Source organism: Lontra canadensis, unplaced genomic scaffold (genome assembly GCF_010015895.1).
Source record: "Lontra canadensis isolate GAN:19392208 unplaced genomic scaffold, GSC_riverotter_1.0 scaffold35, whole genome shotgun sequence".
Lineage (NCBI taxonomy): Eukaryota > Metazoa > Chordata > Mammalia > Carnivora > Mustelidae > Lontra > Lontra canadensis.
The window spans coordinates 4715813-4732755 of record NW_022631029.1 but is presented as its reverse complement, the minus strand read 5'-3'; the positions used below and the strand labels follow the sequence as shown (position 1 = coordinate 4732755).

Below are 16943 nucleotides of genomic sequence, written 5' to 3'. Positions count from 1 at the left end.
TCTCATCTGTACAATGGAAGAGATCGAACTATCTTTCCTTCCCTATCTACTTGAGAAGACTAAATGAGATCATACCAGTACAGCACGGCAGATGGGTCCCGAGACAGAGCTAATGATCCATTCGTGTTGACTGGGAATAATTAATAATCTGGGTAAACTAAGGGGAGAAAACTTAAACAACAGAATAATTCATGTGAGCTATTATTACATATACGCACTGAGAAACTAAGGAAGCAACTACTTACACATGCCAAGGAGGGTTACCTGTAGCCGGTGGAATTATGGATGACTTTTAGTCGTATTTTTCAAATATAATTTTCTACTTTTCTACTGTGAACTTACCTAAAAGCACTTTTGAAATTAGATCATCGAAAAACCAACTTGAAAGCCACCTGGGACCTGTACCACCTCCCCCCGCCCCCATCCTGCATATGATTTTAGTTTCTAAGGAGACACCCCTGCTGCTTCCAATCGCCCAGGGAGTCAGAGGAACCTGCTGAGACATTTCAGCTGGAGTGGTTGAGGCTACGTTTCCCCAGTATTTTGCTTGTACTCCCAACTAGAAAATGAGACATCTTGTGTTTTGAGTGAATCTCTCCCATTAATCACGGGGATACTCAGGTCTATCCAGCAGAGTGATTGGTATAATTACAGCCTCCATCTGCAAGGATAACGCCTGCCGTCAAGAGCAGCGAGTGTAAAGCGAGCCTGGGGCTTCCTGGAGCTTGTAGAGAGAGGCTCCGTCCTGGAGCCTCGCAAGCCAAAGGTGAGAGGAGGGCTGGGTGGCCCCGAGATTTCCGGTGGAGACAGAAGTGTTGTGATAGCTTCAAAGAGGGTTTCCCTGGGACTGTCCAGTATGTGAGCAAATGCAGTGTCGCCTGGCGTAGGAGACAAGGATTCCTACCATCCAGGAGGGGCCTTAGGGACAGATTACCCACGTCTGACAAGTGATTTCTCCAGCCAGGCTCTGTGTCTTTTTTGCCAGTGAAAGCAGTTTGTACCCATCAAAGAGTTGTGGACTGGTTTTGAAGCTCAGCCACACACTTCACACTAAAATGTCAAAATTTTAGAGCACAAATCAGTGGACGGAAAAATGACCAATAAAGCATATCCATTCCCAACCACGGGGTCGGTCATCTTCCCTGGCTGTTCCCTGCTCTCTTTGGTAGCGATGACTCCCCACAGGTCTTTGAACAATGCCAAGAAGATAAGACCCAAGCCGGCTCTGGGAATCGTAGAAAACCTCACGCCCCTCACTGGTGGTGGTCCACAGCGTTAATCAAGGGAACAGGTCTCGAGCAAGGAAGAAAACTTTACTAGTGGTTCCCACAAGTTGCGGCCTTCCCTGTAAATAATTATATAAAACCCAAACCCTACTCTGCCTTCCCTGTAAATGATCATATAAAACCCAAACCCTACTCTACCTATATAAAACTCAACCCTACCCTTCTCTACTCAGTCCATCACCATAACAACCTTCATCCCCTAAGAAAAAGAGAACCTATCAAGACAGACAGGATGAACAGCCCTGGTTTTTGGCATTTCGAGATGTACAATATGTATCAGTGAGCCCTATAACTGTCCCCAGGGGCTCCTGCTGCCAGCGATGATCCTTAAATCCCTGTTTGTCCTAACTTGGCACCCAACCTCAAAATAGGCTGAGCTATGTTAATCATGTCAGGCAGACAGGAGAAAGATGAAGACTTGGAACTACATCTACCCAATTGCACCATAATCCCCAGAGGAAAAGAACGGAGCCCGAAAATAGGGTGCCCCTGGGATAGGGAAAATGCGATGTTCAGAGAAGGGATTTGCTATCCTAAGGGCTAACCAAGGGGCTGTGGCTACTGCTCTGGGAGGTCACGCTTTGGCATCTGGCAGTGGTCTGGCAGTGGTCCTGGGCATTTGGAGGGAGAATTTTGAGAGACACTGGTGTGTCCGCGGCCTGTCCCATTCTCTAACCAGTGGCGACCTTCAGGGTTTTTGCTTTGTTTTGCTTTGCTTCTGCCTCTCGGGTCTAGAAGAACTTCAGTTTTGGCCCAAATCGAACTCAGAACCATACCAGGAAGGGGATCTTGGGAAATGCAGTTCTTGGAATCAACACGTTGGCAGTGGGACAATCTAGCACAGATTGCTAACCGAACTGGGAGGAAGTCATCTCTGCCAAAGAAATGCAGGCCCTTGGAGGACAGGAGAATGCCTGATCTGGAAGGCAGAGGGAAGAGAGCGGGGATCCAGGGCGGGCTTGGAGTCCTCCATCCCTCCAGCTGTCTATTAGAGTTCGCCCCAATTGCAAGATGAGAATCTTCTCTGGGAAGTCAGTACAGGAAATAGACAGAAACAAATGTCATACCAGAAATGGAGCACTTACAAAGGGAAGGGTTAGGGAAGTGGGGTCTGGGGGCCACTCCTGAACCATAGGCTTCACAACCAACCCCCCAGACGAGACCCAGAGTCAGGGCACCGCTGTGACTGCCTCCAGCCATGAAGCTGCCACCGCAGTGAGTGCAGAGCCGGCCCCCACGACCACTCACATCCTCCTGAACTCGCCACCAGCAGCCTCTGCCTCATGTCCAGCCTCTTGTATTGGTTTGCCTGTGCCACCAGAACCAAGCACCTCAAGCCAGGGGACCTAAAATCAGATGCATGTGCTCTCACAGTTGGGGAGGTTTCAAGTCTGAAGTCAAGGATTTGGTGGGGCGCTGCTCCCTCTGAAGCTCTGGGTTAACATCTCCTTGCCTCTTCCGAGCTTCTGGTGGTGGCTGTCAATCCTTGGTGTTCCTTGGCTCACAAATGCTTGACTCCAGCCTCTGTCTCTCTTGTCTCGTGGAGTCTCCCTGTGTGTCTTTGTCTTCACATGGCATTTTCCTCTTCTGACCAGGACACCTGTCATATTGGATTGGGCCCCGCCCCCCAGTGACCTCATGTTAACCTGATTGCATTTGCAAAGACCTCATTTCCCAATAAGGGCATATTGGCAGGCACTGGAGGTGAGGCCCTCAACTTGTCTTTGAGTGGGTGGGGGACACAGTTTAGCCCATAATGCTCCCTAGCTGTGCAGGGGGGTGGCATCTCTTTGGTAGGACCTCTTTCACATTCAGACCCCCAGCCGAGGAATCTAGGAAACAAGAGTTCGCTTTCAAGTTCTCCAAATCAAATGAGGGGAATAGAGACGGGCCCGCCCGTCTTTGTAACCTTCTGTGTAACCCTTGGCTTCCACACCTGTAAGCAGGGATAATACCAGTCACTATGTCTCACGGTTTGTGTGAGGATTGAGTTAGACAATGGACTCAAAGTCCCGAGGGCCAGACATATAGTGAGCAGTCTACAGATGGTAAGTATCATTCAGTAATCAAACTTATTACATTTCTTCTGTATCCATCGTGGTAGGGAATTGGATGAATCACAGAAGTATGGATGAACTGTATGTAAGGGTCCCCTGGCATGTTTAGGACTTTATGTAAGCATCAGAAACTCCAGGAACCTTAGCCAAAGCATAAATCTCCCGATGTAAGGGTTTTCTTACTCAGAGCTGTGGTCCACCGGAATATCAAGAAGCTAAGGGATTTACCTCTGGAATAGGTTTCTCCAAGCTCTGTTTGTGATTACCTAACTTTGGTTGATGCCAGAAAAAGAAAAGCAGGAGTCAGTTTATGTGTGGGTGTTTACTTACACCAGGACTGTGACATGTTTATGTTCCTGACAAAGAGAAGTAGAATTCATGTCAACCATGTTTGGGGTTCAGATCCCAAGTGCTTTTTTAGTTTTAAAATGCACAGTGGAAAAAAAAGTAACTTTGTGATGATCAGCATGACTTGGATGGAGATGCACCCTTTTACTATTTTTTTCTCTCTCTCTGTGAGTGAGATAGAGCAATTGAGGCAGAAATCAGACTTTCATTCCTCAGACTGGGCCATAGGGAAAATTTTGCCTACTAAAAATAAAACATCACAGTTCAATAATTTAAAAAAACAAACAATCCAGTACAAAAATAGGTAGAAGATTCGGCCAGATTTTTCACCACGGAAGATAAACAAATCAATGGCTAGTAAGCAAATGAAAAGATACTAAGCATCTTTAGTCATCCGGAAAATGCAAAGTAAAACCACAAGGATACATAATAGCACAGTGATTAGAAGGGCTAAAACAAACAAACAAATCAGCAACCTATACTGACAGCACCAAGTGCTGATGACAGTGTGGAGCCACTAGAACTCTCACCCTTTGCTGGTGGGGATGCAAAATGGTGCAGCCTCTCTGGAAAACAGTATGGCAGCATCTCTTTAAGCTAAACATTAATTGGGGCACCTGGGCGGCTCAGATGATTAAGCGTCTGCCTTCGGCTCAGGTCATGATCCCAGGGTCCTGCGATCAAGTCCCGCATCAGGCCCCTGCTCAGTGGGGAGCCTGTTCTCCCGCTCTCTTTGCCTCTCCCCCTGCTTGTGCTCTTTCACGTGCTCTCTTTCTCTCTCTCTCTCAAGTGAATAAATAAAATCTTAAAAAAAAAAGAGGTAGACATGAATTGACTATATGACCAGCCATTCCACTCCTTGATGTTTACCTAACTGAGATGAAAACCTGTGTCCACACAAAGATGTGTGTGTGAATGTTCACAGCAGCTTTCTTCATAATCATCCCAAACTGGAAGCAACCCAATATTCAGCTGGTGAGTGGATGAACAAATTGCACAGGACACATTCAGTGGAATACTAGGCAATAAAAAGGAACAAGAGAGCAATTCATGGAACAACACAGATGGATCTCAAAAACACTATGTGAAAGTGAAAAAAATAAAAATAAAAAAAGCCAAACACAGAAGACTATGTGAGAGCATTTATGTGAAATTCTAGAAAAGGCAAAACTGTGACAGAGCGACCCAGTGGTTGCTTGAGGCTGGTGGGGGTAAGGGGGTGAGGACACAGGGACACAGGGATTTCTTAGGGTGAAGGGGTGTTCTCATCTAGATTGTGATGGTGACTACTTGACTGCATACAATTACTCCAACTCATCCGACTGTACTCTATAAATGCATGAACTTTACTAGATGTAAATAATACATGAATACAGAAATAAGCATGAGTTCTGATGTGACAGCCTTGGGGAGACAGAGCATTCTGAGGAACAGGACTGGGGTGCCAGGGCAGGAGGGCTGCTGGAGGGCCTGGCTCCCCTCTGTGATGCCTGGACCCAGTGATTTCTCCTTCATGGTAAACGCACCCGTTATAAGCTGGACCCTCGTACAGCCAAGCCCCGTTCCAAGAGGAGCTGTTAATATCATACCTATAGAGGTTTCTTTTTCATTAAACAAATTTAGTGCTTTTTTATTGTCGTATTGATTTTTATTACAGCTGCAAAGGGAGGTGAGGATAGATATCATCATATATCAAATAGCAAAACAGGAGTGGTGAGGGTGAAGCTAAAGGAGAAAGCATATGTGAAGGGGAAAGTTCACTGACGACAATGACAAATGACATCGGCCATAGTTTTATGTGCCTGTTGTGGTTGTGGTCGGCATCGCAGCGTGAATCCAGGCTTCTGGCATGGGAGAAGCATCACAGATTGCTGGGAACAGGATTAGAGCACTGGTTCCCCAGCCCTTCCATCCCACCGACTTCCCTTTATAACAGACATTTTAGGAGACCCTTTTTGCTATCCTGAATTTAATAATCTACCCATACACAGGATTTTTTTTTAAATGAACACAATGCCTAATTGTAGAAGAAGGAGGAGGAAGGGGAGGAAGAGAAGCAAAAGGAGAGGAGTGTATAATAAAACAGCATTCATTTCAATGTGCTTGAATGCCTGAGCACGATTCTGCTAGAAAACACCATTGACACAGACACGCATGTGTCTGCTCTGAAATGCAGACTGGGAAAGGTGAGTTGAATTAGCAACTCAAATACCACCAGTGGCATCGCTAGTGGTGACATGATTTTCCCAGACGGCGAACAGCTCTTGGAGAAATTCCAAACAAAACAGTATCAGCCAGGGTTCCAGACTGTAAAAACCAGGAAAGGCAAAATAAGATCCTAGGTGGAGAGCTCGGGACAGACACGATTTGCAAAGGTGAGGGCTGGGTGCAGGGGCCCTAGAGGCTTAGCCTGGGGCTGGGGAAGAGTGTGTGTGTGTGTGAGTGTGTGTGTGTGTGTGTGTGTGTGTGTGTTCATTCCTGAATCCTCTTCCCAGGATCTGAATCTATCCTGAAGAGGGCCCAGAGACAGCATCTTGCCAGTTTGGGACCAGGAGTGTGAAAACTGGAGAATGGATGACCGTGGTCTTTTCCCCTTTGTCCACAGCAGGTTTCTAACGGAGCTGTTTTCTTATAAAGGCATTTGGTGTAAAGAGAGCTTAAATGATTTAAAACATGCAGGTGGGTGGGAAAGAACTGTAACAGGTTATCGTAAATTGTTCAAGGTGGCTGCTGAAGCACCTTCCGCCTCCAGCTGCTCAGTTTCAAATCAGACTTCCTGTTTCCGGTGTCTGGGGCTGCATGGGGACCAGCCCAGCCCCAGACCTCATTCAGCCCCCGCCCCCACCTTGCCCTTGATCTCTTCCTCCAAGCTGGATTGCTGCCTTTCACTTAATCCTGGGCAAGGTGAGCGGCAGGTGAGCCAAGATGCAGAGAGGTGAATTCCTAGAACAGCTGAGGGGAGCAGAGACATCCCGGAGCCTCCCTCCGCAGCCCAGCCGGAGTGGCCCTTGGTATCTGAAGGGGAGCAGCCGTGTGTGGATTTCTTGCCCCTCCCATTAAGCCCATGTGTCTGCTGCAGCCTTTTACAGAAAGAGTCAGTGATTCCTCCAGTAACTTTTATGGGCCAGACACTGCCCCAGGTGCTGGGGACCCCAAAACAAATGGGGCAAGTCTACCTCTCGGGCACTCACAGTCTGATTGGAGAACATGGAAAACTCAGAACCGGGGGTTAGAGAGACGCTCCGGGAACACAGTGGAAAATAGCTCTCTGCACACTGTTTTTTAAAACAGAAAATTACTTTCTATTTCCTTCCCATTAAAGAATTTTTTAAAAATATCAACCTGGGGGTGCCTGGCTGTCTCAATCGGTAGAGCATGTGGCTCTTGATCTCGGGGCTGTGATTTCAAGCCCCACATTGAGTATAGAGATTACTTAAAAATAAAACCTTAGGGGTGCCTGGGTGGCTCAGTGGGTTAAAGCCTCTGCTTTCGGCTGAGGTCATGATCCTGGGGTCCTGGGATTGAGGCCCTGTGTCGGGCTCTCTGCTCATCAGGGAGCCTGCTTCCCTTCCTCTCTCCCTCTGCCTGCCTGTCTGCCTACTTGTGATCTCTTTCTGTCAAATAAATAAATAAAATCTTAAAAAAATAAAAAAATAAAACCTTAAAAAAAAAATCAACCTGATGGGACAGCAAGGTATCTGTCTGCACAGGGCGTCCTCATGACCCAGCTAGCCTGGACTGGGCTTTCTTTGGAGGCGTGAGTCTGCTTCTGGACCCATCCCAGCTCCCACCCTCAGCAGTCTTCAGAGGTGCAACCCTCTAAGCCAGGCATCTCAGCCTGACGGTGATCCTGGGGGTGGGGCGTTTGCAGATCAGACCCCAGTGAACCAGGGAGCTCATCTGCAGTTCAGCCAAGGGAAAATCAAGAGGCAAATCCAAGCAGGTCTGGATTGAGCAGGCACAGATGGAGCAAGAGGGATGAAGTGGGAAGTAGGGAGGTACACAAGGTCAGGTTGTGCACTGAGCGTTATCTCGGTGGCTTAGTACAGGGTCCCCATGATCACAGGAGGGGACACGTTCTGAGGCTTATTGGGATCACCTGGGAGTGTACATTTGCAAAGGCAGCATGTACTCAACCTTTGCCGTGGGACTCCTCAGTGCCAGGCACTGTGCCAGGCGCTGTCTCTGTGCCATAGACCTTGCTCTGCTCAGCGGGTCATACGTTCCAGCCTCCACCCCACAGAGAGAGCAGCTGTGAGTGAGCTCTGAGATGGCTTTTCATTTTGCAACTTGATAAGAACGACATACATGACATAGGACGATTCTTCTTCATATAGCTAAAAATCCCTTCAGACAAGAAATGATGGATAAAATTCTACTAAAGAGAAACCCAAGGGGCTAATGAGCATATGGAAGTCTGCTCAGCTTCCTTAAATCATCAGGTATGAACACTAAATTAGATACCCTTGTGTTTTCATTTATCAAAATATTTTTTACAGACAATTCCAGTTTGGTGAAGTTTAGGCAAAATGGGCAGGCTCGGACATGGCTGGCTGATGTAAACATGAATCAGTTGGGGCATCCTTTCAATGTGCATCAAAAATCTTGTGCATATGGGGCACCTGGGTGGCTCAGTGGGTTAAGCCTCTGCCTTCGGCTCAGGTCATGATCTCAGGGTCCTGAGATCAAGCCCCACATCGGTCTCTCTGCTCAGCAGGGAGACTGCTTCCCCCATCTCTCTGCCTGCCTCTCTGCCTACTTGTGATCACTGTCTGTCAAATAAATAAATAAAATCTTAAAAAAAAAAAGAAAATCGTGTTAAAAAAAAAAACTTGTGCATAATTCTGGTCTAGTAATTCCATTTTGGAAGAGGATGAGGCTTTGTGCGCAAGTATGGTTATTGTATACGTAGAGGACGCCAATTGGAAAGTGCCCAAATGCCCAACAAGAAAACAGATAAAATAATGGATCTCTCTGTCTCTTGTCTCTGCCTCTGTCTCTCTGTCTCTGTCTCTCACTCTTTCACACATGCACACACACGCGCGCGCACACATACACATTACCATGCAAAGAGACTGTGAGCTTAATTTTGTCTTTAAATATAACATTTATGTCTTTTTTCTCTTGTTCCTGTTTTATATACATCCAGAAAATAAGAAACTGGTAAGAAATGCACCAAAATAAACTTATTGGGGGATGGTAGGGATATCTTTACATCTTTAAAAAATTTTTTTCTATAGTGAATTTGAATTCATTTTATTACCAGAAAGAAAATTATTTTAAAAATATCCATGAAGTATTCTTGCCAAAAAAGGAATCTAATTGAGACTTGAGCCCTAACTCCCACTTGGCAAGAAAGAGAGAAACAAATAAAATGACACCAGAAGAAACAATTTGACAAATTCCAGAAGGTAGAACATTCTATGAGCAGTCATCTTCTCTGAACGTCCACATAATTGGGGACCAAAAAACTGGGAGAATTATTCTATAATATCAACAAAACCAAACAGACACAGCAACCAAAAGCCATGCTCAAATCTGGACTGGGCGCTGACTCAGAATGAGGTCTACATGGTAGGATCATTTGGGGAAAGTGAAATAGGGGTTTGTGTTTTCTCCCTTGGCCAAACCACGGACGTGCTGGCCAGTTGGCAGCTGCCTGATTTACAAGAGCCCCACCCCCAGAATCCCATCGGGCACTCAGAGAAACCATCACAGTAGGCCCCTGACCTATGAGGAATTCTGCACAACTCCAGCACAGCACATCTTCTCCTTTTTACATAAAATGCCCATCAGAAAACTCTCCAGAGCCAGTTCAAATAACTAAACTAAAGTGGGTACCACTTGGGAAATGGGAGATTCTTAGCTTACTGCACAGTAATTTCTCCTGTGACTCCCACCCAGAGGGGGCGAGGTAAGGCGCTGAAGATGGGCTGCAGGGAGACCAAGCAGACGTCCAGCACTGACCCCCAGCCCCTCCAGCACCAGATATCACTCTGATCCACCCTAAGCCCAGGAGAAGGTGGGGGTGTGTGTCTACTCCCGAATAACAAAAGGTAAGAAACTCTTGGTCGAGAGCCCAGAATTTCTCAACAAATGGCTGATTTCGCCTCAGTGGATTCTGTTATTTGGTTCAAAAGCTTCCATTTAAGGGTAGAGGGACAAAAGCGTCTAACTGCTAATAATTGTCCCTGAAGTTTATGCAGCCGCCAACAATTTACAGAATTCTTTTACATATCACATTTAAAAGACTTCAAACCTCCCAAGTGGGTAGCTGTTCCTTTTGATCCTGGAGTGTGTTCTGCTGATGAGAATTTTTGCTAGTCTCTGTTTTCCTCTTTGGTGCCGGGGTGGGGGTGAGTGGGGGACCCACAAGTCTATGTGGAGGGGGAAATAGGGAATTGTTATCTCATTTTATAGACTTTATAAAATGTAAATAGACAAATACATAATGGGAAATATGTATTTATGTATAACGCTATGCATTTACATACTTATAAAATAGAAATTTGAAATACAGGGGATAGATACTCAGAGAGGTGCCAATTGCCAACTCCTGCCAACCTAGATAGCCCACAGAGCCAGCAAAGCTCAACTCACCACTTTCTTCTGCAAGAGAGGCACTGGCTCAGAGCATCAAGGTCAAGGATGCCATAGTTATATGATTCGGGGGGGTCTGGTTTAAGGTAGGTCTTTAATAGTGAGGAGCTGATTGGGATTGAACTGAGTTTTTTTTTAAATATAATAGTTGAAGATTGGAGAACAGAGAAAGGAAGGTTTTTAAACAGTTGTGGGGTGCCTGGGTGGCTCAGTCATTTAGCATCTGCCTTCGACTCAGGTCACAATCCCAAGGTCCTAGGATCGAGCCCCAAGTTTGGCTCCCTGCTCAGCGGGAAGCCTGCTACTCCCTCTCCCTCTCCCACTACCCCCCTGCTTGTGTTCCCTTTCTTGTGCTCTCTCTCTCTGTCAAATAAATAAATAAATAAATAAATAAATAAATAAATTCTTTATAAAATAAAATAAGAGTAAAAAGTGTTTGATAAGCCCAGCTGAGGAACCTGTTGTTCTGGGAAAGGGGCTATTTACCCTGGCGAAGTCTAGTAGAGTAATAAATACAAGTTCAGATGAATGGCTCTTTGGAATGCTCATGAGGCAAATAATAAAGTTATGTGTAACCTCATCTTCCTGGGCAGGAATTTCCTGCAGAAACTGGAGGGCTCCTCTTTAGATCACAGTCTTAGAACTTAATCCTGTTAAGCTGTGGGGCTGTAGGGAGTTTCATGCTCTAAGAGTAGTGACTTAGGGGTACCTGGGTGGCTCAGTTGGTTAAGCGTCTGCCTTTGGCTCAGGTCATGATCCCAGGGTCCTGGGATCAAGCCCTACAACGGGCTCTCTGCTCAGTGGAGAGCCTTCTTCTCTCTCTCCCTCTGCCTGCTGCTCTGCTTACTTGTGCTCTCTCTGTCAAATAAATAAATAAACTCTAAAAAAAAAAAAAGAGTAGTGACTTGCCCAAGGTCTTCTGGAAGTTGACCTTGGTCTTCAGATTCAGGTCGAGCTCACCTTGCTCAGACTTTGCCAGAAAACCCCTCCAGTGGAGTTGCAGCAGGCTCTGTGCCAATGCCATCTCATGACGATGGTGGCCCTGTGACAGGTATTGGGGTGAGGGCACGGGGCAGAGCAGCAGGGGAGGGGGGCCCCTGGCCCTGAAGTGGCAAGGGAGGATTTTTCCCTGGGACCATCAGAGGGAGCACGGACACCTTGATTTTGGATGTCCAGCCTCCAGAACTGTGAGAGAATCAATTTCTGTTGTTTTGAGCTCCCCACTTCAGTCCCACTCTGCCAAGTACAGCACATGCCCTTTACTCAGCACCTCTGATGGGAAACAAGTGCCCTGGGGTGTGATATGCGTCTCCCCGGGGCTCTGAGGAGGTGGGGAAATCGGATGAGGGCTGAGAGTCCGTGTCCATGTCGTAGTTTTTCTGGCAGCCTGGCCACTTTGCCAACATTGAGGGAGGGACCCTTTAAAAAAAAAAAAAAAGATCCCAACCAATCAATTCTGGAAAAGCTTCAAAATGCAACACCGCTCCCCATGGAGCTCCCCGAGTCTCTCCTCCAGAGGGGACAGCCTGATGCCCATCAGGGCTACACAAGAAAGGGCCAGAAGGTGTGGAAGGGCAGGGCTCAGGATCCTGCCCCTTGGTGCATGGGTAGGCGTGGCCACGGGCACAGCCTTTCCTTGAGGACAGGAGCACTTGGAAATCTGGGTCACTTCGGAAGCCTCCCCACAGGAACCGGCAGCTGTTCCAGAGGAGGCCAGCACTGCGCTCTGAGGTCACCGGCCAGCCTGAAAATAGCTTTCCCCAGGAGAAACAAGGTTCAGCAATAACGAATTTGGCAAAGGATGACGGGATCACTGTGGTGACTCCGCTGGCAATCCAGAGACAGAGGACAAGGTTGTGAGGTCCCGCCCTCCAGGGAGCCATGGGGGAGAGAGAGCTAGGTGTGGAATGCTGGAGTTTCCCAAGTGGGTCCTTCCATATCCCTTTCCCACCTCTTGCTGATGAGAAGCCTGAGGTTGGGGGGGCTGATTTGCCCCCGTAGCCGGCGCCCTCAAGAAATCCTACCACCAACAGGGGGCTTGGCACCAGAATTCATTTCCAGGTTCCAGGTTCCTCCGGGGACACAGGATGTTCACACATCCCCGGGGACAGAGGGAGGAGTGGCAGGTGTCGGGAGGCAGCGGGAACCCAGGGTCGAAGTTCCAAGTGGATCCTTGGGTGGTCGAGGGAGGAGCCTGTTGAGTTCCCACCATGGCAGCAAGATGGAAATCTGAGGGCCCCCAAGCACCTGCGGGATTGGAGGGTTTGGGGGACCTGGAGGAGGGAGAGAGCAGAACCTCAAATATTGTCTTCTGACACTATCTCCAGAGATGTAAGAGCAAAGGGTGGGAAACACAAAACACTCCTCATGACTTGAAAGCTGAGGTTCATAAAACTATCATGGGGGGTGGGGGAGGGGCTTAAAAGTCCAGAGGCCTTGTCGCATCCCCAGGGATTCTGTCACCAGGGACCTGGTGGAGCCTGGGTCTGGGGTGTCAGAGCCGGGGGCGGGGGCGGTGGTTCCAGGAGTATCCACAATGGTAGACCCCTGTTTTAGAGGTTTCTAAGTTTTCAAAATCCTGTGCTGGTGGCTGCTGTTTCTCGTCCTTTGAAGAATTATACAAGGAGCCTTAGGGTTTGTAGGCAGGACATGAGGTTAGCATCAGGCAGGGCAGAGGCCCACCCAGGTCTGGGTGAAGGGAGAAGTCTCAAGGGACACTGGGTCAGTGTGTTCTGCGTGTGCTTAAACTTAGGAATAATTTCCATATCATAGAATTGACCCTTTGAAGTTTACAGTTTAATGACTGTTTTGACAGATGACTATAATAGCGTGACCATCAACCACAATCAAGTTCTAGAAAGTTCTATCCCCAGGAAATCATCTCAAGAAACACTTTTGGATGCAGTTCCAGTGGCATGATTGGGGACAGAGGTTCCAAAACCTTACCCCCACCCCCACCCCCAAATTCTCTGCCCCTCTGCAAGTCGTGTGTCAAAGGCACGTGTTTCTGGCCCAGACAACTTCCCTGATAGTTGGAAGTAATTATTCCCCAGCAGCCCCACTCTGCCTTGTTAGAGTGTCTGTTGAAAATGCCAGGTTGCTAATGTCACTTCTCTTGCTTCCAAGTTCAATTTTCCAGACCCAGACAACACCCACAGTCGATACCTCCCACGGTGGCTAGAGCCACTTCTGGTGGCAGAAAAACATTCACCTGCTACCCAGAGCAATTACAAGTGCTTTCCTCACGCAGCTGTTCCCCGCTCCTGAGAAAACATTTAATTGGTTTGGAGGTCACAGGATCCTCTTCCAATTTGGGTCCTATCACGAAGCTGTCATGTGCACCAGGGACCATCCAAACTGGGCTTCTTCATAGGACACACCATCGTCCACTCTTAGAAACAGCATTAGTCCCTTTAGCTATTGTCTGGTTCCCTTCAAAAGACAGACAGCTCTGTAGGCTGGAGCTCGTCTTGGTCTCCAGGTCAATTATTTGGGAATCAGGATGGAATGGGCAAAATCAGAGTTTTCAACTCAGCTTCTTCCCCTTTTCCAGAGCAGCCACCGTAAGGATGGAACAGGGTTGCTAGGGCAGCAAAGGGCCTGGGAGAGCTGACCTTTCAGACTTAATGGAAGGAGAGTGGCCCACCTGGGGGCCCATCAGCATGGCTTCCAGGCCTGGGAGGAGACCTGTGGCAGGCTAAACGGCAGGAACGCCATGAACAGGGAGCGGTATGCGTGTGGACATTACATTCAACAAAATGTTCCCATTAGGGAGGACTTTGGAGAAAGTGGGGAGGGCTGGGATGGGGCTTTAGTCCCAGGGGAAAGTCAGCGAAATGCCCACTCACAGGGATTCTCCAACACAAAGCACTCTGGTAAGTGTGTGATGTCTGCTGTGCTCCTGCGGCCCCGGTGACGAAAGGGCTCGGTGCTCCCCTGGGCCCTGGAATGACTTCTGTTACAGCAGAGCCTCCCAGACAGACCAGGGCTGGGCGTCTTCAAAGGGAGCTCAGCAGCTGAACCTGCAGCGGAGAGGGCTCGTCTGGACACCTGCTCACTCCCAGCACACTTGGTTTTTTGTTTTCTATTCTGGTTGCCTTTTTTTTTTTTTTAAAGATTTTATTTATTTGTCAGCAAGAGAGAGAGAGAGCAAGCGAGCGTACAAGCCGGGGGAAGAGCAGAGGCAGAGGGACAAGCAGGGTCCCAGCTGAGCAGGGAGCAAAATGCAGGACTCCGTCCCAGGACCCTGGGAACATGACCTAAGCTGAAGGCAGATGCTTAACAGACTGAGCCACCCAGGCGTACCCCCCCCTTTTTTTTAAACACTTGGTTTCTAGAACAGTCTTAGGTTCAACATGAAATTAAAAGGGAGGTACAGAGATTTCCCATTTGCCCGCTCCCCTCCACCTCCATGCCCAGCGTCCTTGTCAACACTCCCCACCAGAAGGCTAGACTCATCAGGACCGATGAACCCAGAGAGACACGTCGCCACCCCTCAAAGTCCACAGTTTACAGTAGGGCTCGCTCTAGGTGTTAGACTTACTATGGGTTCGGACCGAGCTGAAATGACATGTATCCATCATTCCAGTCTCATACAGAGAAATGTCACTGCCCTAAAAAAATCCCATGCTCTGCCTACGCACCCCTCCTCCCCCGACCCCAGGCAACCACTGATCTGTCTCCATAGTTTTGCCTTTTGCTGAATGTCACGTAGTTGGGCTCACGCAGAGTGCAGCCTTTCCAGATTGGCTGCTTTCACTTAGTAAAATGCATTTGCGTTTCCTCCTTGTTGTTTCATAGCCTGCTAGCTCATGTTCTTGTAGCACTGAATACTCTTCCATTGTCTGGACGGACCACCATTTATTTATCCATTCACCTCCTGAAGGACATCTTGGTTGCTTTCAGGTTTTAGCAATTATGAACAGAGCTGCTATAAACATCGGTGTGCAGGTTTCTGGGGGGAACAACATACTTATTTTTCACCAGAGCAGGGAGAGGGATCACCGCTGCTCCAGGGAGACAAACAGCGCCCCGGTGACAGCCAGGTCCCCTCCTCTGTCTCTCAGAGTCTCTTCTCTGGCTCTTCTACCCACTGTAAGCCCCATCCCACCTAAGCCTGCATGCTGTTCAACGTCTCAGATGACACCATGTCCACAAAACTGTCCCCAAGTGCCCCAGTAGGAAGCAACGTCTCTTTTCCTCGTTCCCTTTTAAATAGCCTTCTAATTTGAGAGTCATTTTAGATTCACAGGGAAGTTCAAAGATAGTAGTGAGAGCTCCCATAGACGCCACACCCCGCGTCCGCTATGCTCTCATCTGTTACCATGGTACATTTGTCAAAACTAAGAAATTAATTGGTACGTGAAACCTCACTCGCTATTCTGTTTTCGTTAGTTTTCCCCTGATGTCCTTTTTCTGTCCCGAGACCGCCTCCTGGATGCCACATTACATTCAGTTGTCATTTCTCCACAGGCTCCTCTGATTCACGACAGTTCCTCCGTCTTTCCTCGATTTTGATGATCTCGGTAGTTTGGAGGATTACTGAGCAGGTGTTTGGAAGAGAGCCCCGTGGGCTGGGATTGTCGGATGTCTTTTTCCTCATGCTGAGATGGGGCTGTGGGATTCTGGGAGAAAGGGCCTGGAGTGGGAGGTGCCCCCCATCCTCACTCTTACACCTTGCTCTTTGTTCTTTTCTGCTCCATCCCTCTGGCCTCTCTTCTTCCCTCCGGTCCAGCCCTGTCTGTCCTCCACAGAGCACATCACAAGAAGGACCCACCTTCTTATGCGCCTGCGGGACCATACGTTGCCTGAGTGAATGCCACTGTCCTTGCCCTGAGGTATGTAAGATGCTACCGGAGAATGGTAATGACAATTTCAAATACCCTTTCCTGGGTGCTTGGGTCGTGGCGCTGGGAAGACGATCAGGAGCAAGGATGGTCTCCCGTGACTGGGGGCCGGCCGGGTGCTTGGTGTCTCTCTGGTTCTCTCTGTCCGTGGATGTTCTCTGCAGAGATGGTGTGTGTGTGTGGCCCTCGTGAGGTGTGTTCTGCCTCAACTTGGTCTCTTTTGTTACTGAGGATGCCCTCAGAGAGAGATGGCTGGGCTTCTTCTAATCCAGGGGGAAGAAACAGCTCCCTCCACCCTACTGCAAGAATGAGGTTCAATTAGTGGCTGTGTTTGAGTGAAGTGCTGGCTGGAGAAGGCAGATGTGGGTCAGGAGGCAGTGGGATGGGACTGGATAAGTCCCTTTAGTGCCCTGGACAGGAAGAGACATCTGTCATGCCTCTTCCCTATATGTAATTCCAAATAAAAATCACAAAGCACAGAATTTACATGCATGTTGAAATTAGAATATCTTCCTACTTACTAATCTGGCTGCCATTGTTCTGCAAAGATCTGTTGATCGTAAATTTTCCTCCTTGCTTCTGCTTTGTCTCCCAGCTGCGAAGCCAGGCTCAGGTGGGAGGTCCCTCACTGCCTTCCCAGCGTCTTCTCCCCCCCCCGTCCTAAAGGCAGGCCGCCCTCGTTCTCCTCTAGATCATCCATCGGGCCCACAGAGCCTCTTCAACCACTGAGACCAGTTATTTTGCAAATCCCACTCTTGTGAAGCTCTTGGATGCTTTCCCCCCTGAGAGTAGAAAAGCAGAACTCA

General features: G+C 48.3%; 1 long non-coding RNA gene across 1 annotated transcript; it reads left to right on the top strand.

The window, feature by feature from the left end:
• The first annotated feature begins 15812 nt into the window (after window positions 1–15812).
• Window positions 15813–16943, top strand: LOC116874097. Its single transcript, XR_004383927.1, has 3 exons — window positions 15813–15840; window positions 16045–16153; window positions 16745–16943. It is a non-coding gene; the product is annotated as an uncharacterized LOC116874097 (long non-coding RNA).